Here is a 13665-nt window from a genome sequence, read left to right on the forward strand (position 1 = left end):
AAACTTGGTAAAATAAAACTGCAATGTTTAACAACTGTAGTCTAACATTAAAATCAGCATACAGCAGTAGATTATTTTACATCAGCGTGACCACAATAGTACAGTTTAAGTAAAGTATGAGGCAGTGTGCTACTTCTGAGAGATTTCAGGAAATAGTTGCAGTTCCAGCTGGAAAATAAATGACTCTTTTCAAAATTACTTTAACTGAAATGTTTTAGAAAGAAAGCAAGCAAAATTTTCAGATGAATTTTGGGTGCCTTTCTGAAAGTCTGTTTTATAAGAATTTTCTGAACAAAAGATTAATTAATTCCATAATTCACATGCAATAGAGGAAAAGTGGTGACTCCTAATTAATTAATTGTAAGTGACAAGCACATGCAAGATGTAGGTTGCAGGTCACATGCAATGAGAGAGTGTATACAACTTGATTAATATTAACAGTTAGATGTCTGTTTGGGTAGTACAGGATGATGTGTGAAATTCTTAGCTGCATCATTTTTAGATAACAGCTCTACTTCTTAGCTTCATGGTTTGATTGATGAAGCCTCGAGTACACCCCAGGTTACCTGGATCCACAGAGCAGCCTAAGCACTGGGTAGGCCAGCTAGGAAGGATGGCAGTGAGTGGTCAAGACTTGCTTACCCATCTCATAGAAAGTGGTAGTGTGGTCTGTCATGGCATGCCAAGGTACCCTGCCTGGTGTAGGGGGAGTCAGAGTATAGGACCTTCTGCAAGGATCAGTCATGTGGTCTTTGCCAAGCAGTTTATTTACTGCAGCCAGAATCAGACTATGCATGCATGCATGTATGCATCAAAGGGATGACATTGTAAGGCATGTTTCATTCACTGTAGGGAATAAGAACACACTTTAAATTAGAAAATGCCAGATGGTTACCTGAATGACAGTATTCTGTGACAGGCTGACCCATGGGTAACAGATATTTCTCAAAGAGGCTCAAGAATATATAGTTCTACAGTCCAGCAAAGTTCTAAAAAGCAACATTTACAACCTTACTGTTGTTGGTACAGTTTGGTGGACTGGGGTGAGTAAAGATTAGGACAGATGCCTAAGGCATACAAGAAACTATAGTACAGATACAGTCTGGCTGTTGAGATGCATGCATTGCCCCTCTTGAGGTTTTTTTTTTTTATTAAAAAGTATTTTTATTGACAACTTTGACAATTTTTTAAATACAATCAAACAAACAGAGAGGGGTCTAAACATCTAAAACATAAAGAACAATAAAATATATACAAGGGTGTCTAGATAAATAAATGTTTTTGAAATTACAATTTAGAGAAAATAAATCAAATGATATTAACAGTAATTTTTCCAAGTATCTCCATACTTTTTATCTAAGTATTATAATAAGAGGTAATTCTTTCTGCTCTTGTCTTGCTTGTAGCCATTTCCATTCATGATACATTCAGAGTGTTCTTGAGCTCTGTAAAGGAGGGAGAAATCTCACTGTTCCAGTTAATAGTAATTGTTTTGTGAGCAATAACTAATAACATCCAGAGTAAAGAATATTTTTCTAGAAACACATTTGGGTATTGGGACATTAAACAAAATCAAGGAGTTGGTCAAATGAAAATTATCATTAAAAATTATTTGTAAAAAATAATTAATTTTCCCCAAAAAAGATTTAAGTAAGCTACACTCATAAAGCATGTGTTGCCAGTTAGCAGTCACTCTTAACTTACATCTCCAAAATCCTAATTCATCATCATCATCATCATCATCATCATCAGCCCCCCCTCTTTTCCCATTTTTCTACATGGGGTTGGGGAATCGTGTTAACTGTCGCCAACTCTCTTGATTCAGTGCCACACTCCTGCCTTCTTCAATACTCATGCCTGACAGTCGCAGATCTTCTTTCACACAATCCATCCACCTCTTTGCTGGACATCCTCACTTCCTCTTACCTTCTTCCTGTTTGCCCCAAATCTTCCTCACCAGATTGTCTTCTGCTTTTCTACACATGTCCAAACCACGATGATCTGTTCTCTTTGATCTTTTCTGCAACTGGAGCTACATTGGCTTCTGCACTCATGTCCTCATTTCTTCATCTGTCCCACAGTGTGCATCCTACCGCCATTCTCAGGCACTACATTTCCATCACTTCTAGCTTCTTCAACTGTTCTGCCGTTACTGCCCAGTTTTCTGTACCATGCAGTAATACTGGTCACACCACTGTCTTGTACACCATACCTTTCAGCTTCTTTGGCATTCTTCTGTCATAGACTACACCTGGATACTCTATGCCAGTTGGCTGTAGCCCTCTGATTCTAGCTTTGACCTCTTCATTTAGACTACCCTTTTCCTCAACTACTCCACTCAGATACTTGAAGCTGTTTACCTGTTCCACTATCTTACCTTCTATCTCTATTCTCAGCTTCTTCTGATTTCCCCAACTTGCTGCCATTACCACCATCTTATCTGTGCTTAGTTTCATCCTATGTGCCTTCAGACTTGCATTCCATTCTCCTATCCTTTGCTGAAGTTGTATCTCAGAGTCTGCCTGTACTGCCACATCATCTGCATACAGCAGCTTTGTTGATCCATCCCCTCCAACCTGTTTGCTAATGTAGTCCATCACCAGTATGAACAGCAATGGGCTCAGAGCTAAACCCTGATGTACACCCACACCCACTGGAAACCCCTCTGTGAGGCCGAACTCTGCCTGTGCTTGAGTCATTGGGTCCTTGTACATAGCCTGCACTAATTCTACCAATGTTTCTGGGACTTCAAACCACCGCAGTACTGCCCAGATGAGCTTTATTGGGACCTTGTCATATGCTTTCTTCAAGTCTAGGAATGCCCAGATGGACTGTCTCCTCCTCTCTATCTTCTTCTCAAGTATCTGTCTCAATGCAAACATCGGTTCAGTTGTGCTGAATCCTGATCTGAATCCAAACTGCTCATCTCCCATCTTACATTCTACTACTCTGCGTATCCGTTTATCAATCACCCTCTCCACAACTTTCATGGAATGTGATAAGAGTTTGATGCCTCTATACTGCCCACAGTTGTGGATGTCCCCTTTGTTCTTGTACACTGGCATGAGTATGCTTATTCTTCAGTCATCTGGGATACACTTTTCTCTCCACACTGCTATTAGTACCCTCAGGAGACATTTCTCCCCTATCTCACCCAGCATCTTTATCATATCTGCTGTGACCTCATCTGAGCTTGCTGCTTTCCCTGACTTTATCTTCCTTAGTGCTGTTCTTATGTCTTCTAGGGTGGGCTCCTCTTCTTCTCTCATAGTAGGCTGTTTCTGGAGCAGTACAGCTTCTGTGGGGTTTTCTTCATTCAGAAGCTGCTGGAAATACTCCTTCCATCTGCCTTCGATGTCCTCTGGGCTGGTGAGCAGGTTGTTGTTGGCATCCCTTATGAAGGTTGTCTGACTATCTTCTTTATCTTTCTGTCTTTGCCTTGCAACCTGATATAGTTTCTTTGTGCCCCTTACTGAGTGACATTCCAGAAGTTGGCACAGCGCCTCCAATGCCGTATTCTTTGCAACTTCTTTCTTAGCTTCATTGTTAGCTAACCAGTAGTCTTTCCTAGCCTGGTCAGTCGTTTCTGTCTCCCACTTCTTCCTGCACTCCTTCTTTCTTTTGATGACTTCCTGGACTTCTGCATTCCACCACCAGCTTTCCTTATGTACCTTAATCCCATACCTGGCTTGGCCACATATCTTTTCTGTAGTCCTAACACATACTGTTTTTAGGCACTTCCATTCTTCTTCAATTCCACCTATTTCCTCCTCTTCTTGGGGTGCTAGAGCCCTGAGAAATTCCTTAAAATGTTGTGCTTTCTCTCCAGTCAACTTCCAGGTCTTCAGCCTAGTCTCTGTTGACCTTACAGCCTTCTCTGACCACTGCTTGCAGCTGATTGTGGCAACTAGTAGTTTATGCTATGGGCTGACTGTTTCACTGGGGATGACTTTGCAATCATGGATTCTGCCCCAGTGCCTTTTCCTTACTAAGGAGGAAGTCTATCTGAGTTGTATGTTGACCCCCCTTGTATGTGATCTTGTGACTGTCTCTTTCTGAACCATGTATTGGCTACTATCAAGCCATTTGCCAGAGAGAGATCTAGAATGGCTTCTCCTTCTTTATTCTTGTATGGATTTACTAATTATACAAAAAATTTTTGTGCAGCATGCCATGTTTGTAACGAGCATCATGCACAAGGGGCATAGAAGCCTAAGCAAGGGAGTTTCCCTACACCACCGTATCCATTTCATACTATTTGTATGGATTTCATAGAGCCGAATAAATGTGAGAATAAAAAGTATTGTCTTATCATTATAGATATGTTTTCCAAATGGGTGGAAGCTTTTCCAACTAAAAATCCAGATGCAGCTACTGTTGCAAAGGTCCTTGTTAAAGAAATTATACCTAAATTTGGCATACCGGAAAAGATTTATAGTGATAACGGTACACATTTCGTGAACCAAACAGTGCAACATCTTAGTCGCTATTTCGGAATATCGTTAAAAAATCACTACGCATACCACCCCCAATCTGCAGGATTAGTAGAGAGGCATAATGGGGTGTTGAAGAATAAGCTTAGGAAATTGATGAGTGAGACACAAAAGAACTGGGTGCACTGTTTGCCTCTAGCACTGTTGAGCATGAGAACTGTTCCAAATGCGAAGGGATTGACTCCTTTTGAAACTTTGTTTGGGAGGGCATATTATACACCTCAGTGGAAACCTCTCATGTCTGCAGAGCAAGAGGCTGACAGTTCACTTACAGGGTATATGAGACGATTTTTGAATAACAAACTTTTGCAGTTAAATTCTGTTTCAGATAAAGAGCAACCGAAATCGGAAGCACCAGTAGCACCAGGCACCTGGGTCTGGGTGAAGATTTTGAAGAGAAAGAACTGGAGTTCTCTGAAGTGGGAAGGGCCGTACCAGGTACTACTGTCGACACCTACTGCAGTCAAGATCGTGGAGCAAGCTTCCTGGATTCATTTGACGCACTGTAAATTGGTTAAGAACTTTGAATTGGACAAAAACCTTGTTGTTGTACAACGAGAAAACAATGGCCAGGTATAAAGTGAATAGAGACATTGAGCAACGTCAGAGAACTTGCATGATCATTTTGATAGCTATGCTAATTACTTTGTTCTTTTTGTTGTGGCCACTCCTTTTTCCTGCCACGAAAGTTGAACTGATTAAACGTGATGGGCCAAACATAGACTGGCATCCGAACTTTAACACTTATCAGGCAATTACACGTGCGTATGCTGAGACTTTTAATGTTTCGAACTGCTGGGTCTGCATGGCCATACCAACAGCATACGGGGGTTTATTGATGGCTGCTATCCCCCTAGGGGTCAGTGAGACCTGGGAAAATCTGTTTTTTGACACAGTTGCTATTAAAGCATATGATAAAGTAGCACTGTATTTGCCTGTAACACAAAAAGGAATTGTATGTTTTTACAAAAATGATACCATTCAAGTGGGATGGAGCAAGTGTAATGTCACTGTACAATATAAATGTTATACAAAAGCAAATGATTTAGGTGGATCTTGTAGTACAGATTATAACTCATTTCTTAAATCTATGCATAAGACTCTTGATCAGGTACAACGTAATCCTGTACTTTTAAACAGTTATCCGTAATAGATAGGAAAATGTTTCATGCAGGGCAGTCATTTTGTAACAAAGTAACAACTAAAGTAGAGGACTGTTATTTTGTGTGTGGTAAAAAAGCATATAAATGGTTACCTGAGAATTGGTCTGGCAGTTGTTTTTTGGGATACCTGGTCCCGGCCATACGACACACTGCAGTTTTACCTCAGGGAAGTATTCGAAATACCGAGATGTAACCAAAAAGACTGTTAAGAAACCTGAGAATCCAGTGGGACAGATCGAAGCAGGCTGGAAAGAACACCATAATGTGGAAACCAAACTTGCGCACATGGACTTGAGTGATACTGTCATATTGTGGGCAGGCATATTACCTGCATATGGTGCAGTTAAATCGATTTGGGAGCTGCAAAAACTGTCTAAACTTCTCGAAGTAATGAGTAGTGCGACTTTCTCTGCTCTTGAACTGATAACTGATGAACTGAATGCCATGAGAACTGAAGTGCTCCAAAACCGAATGGCTCTTGACTTCACCCTAGCGGCGAGGGGTGGGACTTGCGCTTTAATCAAAGAAGAATGCTGTGCATTTATTCCTGATCATCAGCATGAGATTAATGATCATCTTGAGGTAATTCAGCAAGTGTCGGCCATGACCAAACCAGGCCCAAACCCTCTGACAGACTTTTTTCCAGAATGTATTCGGGGGGTGGGGTTCCATCCTAATGAACATATTGATTGCCATTGGGGTAGGATTACTCCTAATAGGAGTTTGTGTTTGTTGTGGAATCCCCTGCATGAAGAAATTAATCAATGAATTCATAGACATATCAGTATCTGAGACTATGCATCAAAGTACTGAATTTGAAGAGCTGCTAGAATGTGAAACACTTTCATAAAAGTTTAAACTGAATGACTTTCTTAACTGCAAATCCTGATTGGAAGAGGTTAGGAAAAGAAGCAAACTGTTTATTCTTTTTTTTGAAAATAGAATTAAAAAGCATTAACAGGAGGGAAATGTTAGAAAAATATGTATTAATGTGTGTATGCTTAATGCTAATTAATAGTCAGAAGAATTAACACGTTTTTCATTCTATTTTATATGCACTGTGTTATATAAATTGAGTTTCATATGAGACTGAAAAAGATGCTTTTTGAAAACTGCAGTATGCCTTCTGAAACTTGCAAGATGCCCTCTGACCTAGTAATTGCTAGCACAGCAATATTCATGTTTATGCCTTTTGGAAATGTACTTGAGAAGCAGGTGCTTATCTTCTAGGTCAGGAACGAATGAATGAACAATACTATATTCTGTAAATGTAATGATTTTAAACAATCAGCTTTGTTCGAAGCATGAGAACGTGTACAGCTGCAGAAGCTTAGAGATAAAGTAGACAAAGGATTATTAGAGAAATGAACTGTTAGCTTTGTGCTTGAATTAGCCATAGTACCTTGAATGATAACATGACATGTATCTAACTGGTGGTAATCAAGGCCACGTTGTTTTCCTCAGGAAGTTTCTCACAAAAATTGATAAATCAGCAGAAATTCATGGGACTGATGGTCAACAAGTGATGATGAAAAGACTGGTAATTTATTACGTCAGCTTGGTAGACAATGTCTAGTTAGAGAATGTATAAAAGTGAAAGTATTTCCTGTTTCTAGTTAGACAAACTCTGTAATAGCACATTTTTGTCTCCTTGCTGCAAGATTAAAGTGCCTTAACCTGAACCTACCGTGTTTTGATCATTTTTAAAGTATATTTTTCCTTTGACAATTATAGAGAGAAAATATGTGAATGATTTTAAAGACATAAGAAATTTAAATATGGACATGAATGAATCTGGTTGCTATAGATATAGAAGTAAAAAGAGGTGGAAAACCTCGATAAAAATATTTGCCATGTTATGGCTAATATGGAATCTGAGTGTTAAGGAAATTATATTCAGTGAAAAATAAGACTTAGTAATGATGTTGAAAAAAATATGGTTTTGATTGTGGAAACTGGAGTAGGGGTCAAAAAATATTAAGTATGTATTATATATGATGAGGTAAAATGAAAATGGAAAATGTGATTTGTAAATAATGTATATAGATATATGTATATCTATCTATCTATATATATATATATATATATATATATATATATATATATATATATATATATATATATGTATATAGAATGTAAATAAGTAGTAATGTAAATAATTTATGTGACTGTATAAAATATTTATGGATTATGTAAATAAAGAACCCCTCCTCTTTATAATAGGTGGAAAGAAATGTTTTGCAGTCATTTAAGCTGCCACTAACTGAAGCAGATGGGACTTTGCTTTAATATCCAGTCCAAATGATGGTACACTCAGGAGTACAGCATGCCCCCATGATGCCTACAGTGTTAGCAATTGATTGATCTAAGGTGAGAATAGAACTCTCAGCTTTCTGCATTAAAGGCAAGCATGCTACCTGTTGCACCATTGTCATTGACTTTATTTGCACTGCCACTTTATTCATTTTTAGTTTCTTAGTGGCTTCATCATGCTGTCTTTGGTATTCTGTCTACACATGCAGTTTCTGGCAAATCTGTTTAACATAACACCAGAAACCTTGTGTGTTCATGAAAATTTTTTTAATGAAATCAGTGTTGCTAAAGACATCATGCCACATTGATGTTACGGTGCCTATTTTTGTTTTTGCTGTCCATTTTTTTTTTGTTTTATTTATGTTTTTTTATTGGGTTATCCCTGCTATGTTTCAAATCTTGATTATTATTAACTATTCTATTCACGTTTTACTTATTTCTTGATTTAGAAATCATATCTAATCTTAGTCCATTTTCTGTGCAGACCCAGGAAATAAAGCTCCATATTTCATTAACAGTAATGCTAAGATAATTTATGATTGATTTAGAAATCATATCTAATCTTAGTCCATTTTCTGTGCAGACCCAGGAAATAAAGCTCCATATTTCATTAACAGTAATGATAAGATAATTTATATAAAGAGAAAGACTGGGCAGCTGAAAAGAAAAAATACCTTGTCAACAAAAACACATATACGGTGAAAGTGGAAAGATGAGTGTAAAACTTGGTAAAATAAAACTGCAATGTTTAACAACTGTAGTCTAACATTAAAATCAGCATACAGCAGTAGATTATTTTACATCAGCGTGACCACAATAGTACAGTTTAAGTAAAGTATGAGGCAGTGTGCTACTTCTGAGAGATTTCAGGAAATAGTTGCAGTTCCAGCTGGAAAATAAATGACTCTTTTCAAAATTACTTTAACTGAAATGTTTTAGAAAGAAAGCAAGCAAAATTTTCAGATGAATTTTGGGTGCCTTTCTGAAAGTCTGTTTTATAAGAATTTTCTGAACAAAAAGATTAATTAATTCCATAATTCACATGCAATAGAGGAAAAGTGGTGACTCCTAATTAATTAATTGTAAGTGACAAGCACATGCAAGATGTAGGTTGCAGGTCACATGCAATGAGAGAGTGTATACAACTTGATTAATATTAACAGTTAGATGTCTGTTTGGGTAGTACAGGATGATGTGTGAAATTCTTAGCTGCATCATTTTTAGATAACAGCTCTACTTCTTAGCTTCATGGTTTGATTGATGAAGCCTCGAGTACACCCCAGGTTACCTGGATCCACAGAGCAGCCTAAGCACTGGGTAGGCCAGCTAGGAAGGATGGCAGTGAGTGGTCAAGACTTGCTTACCCATCTCATAGAAAGTGGTAGTGTGGTCTGTCATGGCATGCCAAGGTACCCTGCCTGGTGTAGGGGGAGTCAGAGTATAGGACCTTCTGCAAGGATCAGTCATGTGGTCTTTGCCAAGCAGTTTATTTACTGCAGCCAGAATCAGACTATGCATGCATGCATGTATGCATCAAAGGGATGACATTGTAAGGCATGTTTCATTCACTGTAGGGAATAAGAACACACTTTAAATTAGAAAATGCCAGATGGTTACCTGAATGACAGTATTCTGTGACAGGCTGACCCATGGGTAACAGATATTTCTCAAAGAGGCTCAAGAATATATAGTTCTACAGTCCAGCAAAGTTCTAAAAAGCAACATTTACAACCTTACTGTTGTTGGTACAGTTTGGTGGACTGGGGTGAGTAAAGATTAGGACAGATGCCTAAGGCATACAAGAAACTATAGTACAGATACAGTCTGGCTGTTGAGATGCATGCATTGCCCCTCTTGAGGTTTTTTTTTTTTATTAAAAAGTATTTTTATTGACAACTTTGACAATTTTTTAAATACAATCAAACAAACAGAGAGGGGTCTAAACATCTAAAACATAAAGAACAATAAAATATATACAAGGGTGTCTAGATAAATAAATGTTTTTGAAATTACAATTTAGAGAAAATAAATCAAATGATATTAACAGTAATTTTTCCAAGTATCTCCATACTTTTTATCTAAGTATTATAATAAGAGGTAATTCTTTCTGCTCTTGTCTTGCTTGTAGCCATTTCCATTCATGATACATTCAGAGTGTTCTTGAGCTCTGTAAAGGAGGGAGAAATCTCACTGTTCCAGTTAATAGTAATTGTTTTGTGAGCAATAACTAATAACATCCAGAGTAAAGAATATTTTTCTAGAAACACATTTGGGTATTGGGACATTAAACAAAATCAAGGAGTTGGTCAAATGAAAATTATCATTAAAAATTATTTGTAAAAAATAATTAATTTTCCCCAAAAAAGATTTAAGTAAGCTACACTCATAAAGCATGTGTTGCCAGTTAGCAGTCACTCTTAACTTACATCTCCAAAATCCTAATTCATCATCATCATCATCATCATCAGCCCCCCCTCTTTTCCCATTTTTCTACATGGGGTTGGGGAATCGTGTTAACTGTCGCCAACTCTCTTGATTCAGTGCCACACTCCTGCCTTCTTCAATACTCATGCCTGACAGTCGCAGATCTTCTTTCACACAATCCATCCACCTCTTTGCTGGACATCCTCACTTCCTCTTACCTTCTTCCTGTTTGCCCCAAATCTTCCTCACCAGATTGTCTTCTGCTTTTCTACACATGTCCAAACCACGATGATCTGTTCTCTTTGATCTTTTCTGCAACTGGAGCTACATTGGCTTCTGCACTCATGTCCTCATTTCTTCATCTGTCCCACAGTGTGCATCCTACCGCCATTCTCAGGCACTACATTTCCATCACTTCTAGCTTCTTCAACTGTTCTGCCGTTACTGCCCAGTTTTCTGTACCATGCAGTAATACTGGTCACACCACTGTCTTGTACACCATACCTTTCAGCTTCTTTGGCATTCTTCTGTCATAGACTACACCTGGATACTCTATGCCAGTTGGCTGTAGCCCCTCTGATTCTAGCTTTGACCTCTTCATTTAGACTACCCTTTTCCTCAACTACTCCACTCAGATACTTGAAGCTGTTTACCTGTTCCACTATCTTACCTTCTATCTCTATTCTCAGCTTCTTCTGATTTCCCCAACTTGCTGCCATTACCACCATCTTATCTGTGCTTAGTTTCATCCTATGTGCCTTCAGACTTGCATTCCATTCTCCTATCCTTTGCTGAAGTTGTATCTCAGAGTCTGCCTGTACTGCCACATCATCTGCATACAGCAGCTTTGTTGATCCATCCCCTCCAACCTGTTTGCTAATGTAGTCCATCACCAGTATGAACAGCAATGGGCTCAGAGCTAAACCCTGATGTACACCCACACCCACTGGAAACCCCTCTGTGAGGCCGAACTCTGCCTGTGCTTGAGTCATTGGGTCCTTGTACATAGCCTGCACTAATTCTACCAATGTTTCTGGGACTTCAAACCACCGCAGTACTGCCCAGATGAGCTTTATTGGGACCTTGTCATATGCTTTCTTCAAGTCTAGGAATGCCCAGATGGACTGTCTCCTCCTCTCTATCTTCTTCTCAAGTATCTGTCTCAATGCAAACATCGGTTCAGTTGTGCTGAATCCTGATCTGAATCCAAACTGCTCATCTCCCATCTTACATTCTACTACTCTGCGTATCCGTTTATCAATCACCCTCTCCACAACTTTCATGGAATGTGATAAGAGTTTGATGCCTCTATACTGCCCACAGTTGTGGATGTCCCTTTTTGTTCTTGTACACTGGCATGAGTATGCTTATTCTTCAGTCATCTGGGATACACTTTTCTCTCCACACTGCTATTAGTACCCTCAGGAGACATTTCTCCCCTATCTCACCCAGCATCTTTATCATATCTGCTGTGACCTCATCTGAGCTTGCTGCTTTCCCTGACTTTATCTTCCTTAGTGCTGTTCTTATGTCTTCTAGGGTGGGCTCCTCTTCTTCTCTCATAGTAGGCTGTTTCTGGAGCAGTACAGCTTCTGTGGGGTTTTCTTCATTCAGAAGCTGCTGGAAATACTCCTTCCATCTGCCTTCGATGTCCTCTGGGCTGGTGAGCAGGTTGTTGTTGGCATCCCTTATGAAGGTTGTCTGACTATCTTCTTTATCTTTCTGTCTTTGCCTTGCAACCTGATATAGTTTCTTTGTGCCCCTTACTGAGTGACATTCCAGAAGTTGGCACAGCGCCTCCAATGCCGTATTCTTTGCAACTTCTTTCTTAGCTTCATTGTTAGCTAACCAGTAGTCTTTCCTAGCCTGGTCAGTCGTTTCTGTCTCCCACTTCTTCCTGCACTCCTTCTTTCTTTTGATGACTTCCTGGACTTCTGCATTCCACCACCAGCTTTCCTTATGTACCTTAATCCCATACCTGGCTTGGCCACATATCTTTTCTGTAGTCCTAACACATACTGTTTTTAGGCACTTCCATTCTTCTTCAATTCCACTATTTCCTCCTCTTCTTGGGGTGCTAGAGCCCTGAGAAATTCCTTAAAATGTTGTGCTTTCTCTCCAGTCAACTTCCAGGTCTTCAGCCTAGTCTCTGTTGACCTTACAGCCTTCTCTGACCACTGCTTGCAGCTGATTGTGGCAACTAGTAGTTTATGCTATGGGCTGACTGTTTCACTGGGGATGACTTTGCAATCATGGATTCTGCCCCAGTGCCTTTTCCTTACTAAGGAGGAAGTCTATCTGAGTTGTATGTTGACCCCCCTTGTATGTGATCTTGTGACTGTCTCTTTCTGAACCATGTATTGGCTACTATCAAGCCATTTGCCAGAGAGAGATCTAGAATGGCTTCTCCTTCTTTATTCTTGTTGCCCCACCCATGTGGACCCAGACAGTCCTCATATCCTGTTCTGTCTGTCCCAATATGTGCATTCAAGTAACCCATTATCAACACCAATTCATGTTGTCCTGCTTTGTCTAGTAGGTCCTGCAACTGCTGTCTGAATGCACTCTTTTCCTCACTATCACAACCCTGCTGTGGGGCATAAGCTATTATGAGTACTGCCCTATCATTACACTGACTGCCATGAGTCTGTCGTTAATTCTGATGGTATCCCACACATACACACAAGTGTTATATGTGCATTCGTACAGATGCATGTAGTCAGGTATACACGACAGGCCTACATCATTGTCTGCTAGGATAATTACACCTGTCTGGTGGACATGTGCAATGCATACTGTCCATAACAGGGATGATATACCACTGTCAGAGACAAAGTAGGGTCAGGTGACCATTATGGAACAATGTCTCCTTAATGCGTACATGAGAATGGGATCCATCCTGCAAATCTGCACAACAAACACAGAGCCTACATTGTCTACATCCACTACACACAGTCATCTCCCCTACTGCACATAAGTCTGCAACAGCACAGGAACCACCTGCAGCTGCTCACTTGTGGTACTCGGGGACACCAGCTATACCACTTATAGCATACTGGATGCCTGACAGTCGGTGTAGGCTGCATCCCCTGTGTTCCCCATGAGTACATCAGGATATCCACAGTGCACCCCTGTCTCCTATATGTGGAGAAAAGGTCACCACTGCCATGTGATTGTCATGGTATTCATCTACCATGGGAGCCTATCACATCACAGGATGCATCACCAGAAGGAACCATATTCAAAGGAGGACTGAGTACTGCCTTTGTCCC

This window comes from Protopterus annectens, chromosome 1.part1 (assembly GCF_019279795.1).
Source record: "Protopterus annectens isolate FY-2018-M chromosome 1.part1, PAN1.0, whole genome shotgun sequence".
Lineage (NCBI taxonomy): Eukaryota > Metazoa > Chordata > Ceratodontiformes > Protopteridae > Protopterus > Protopterus annectens.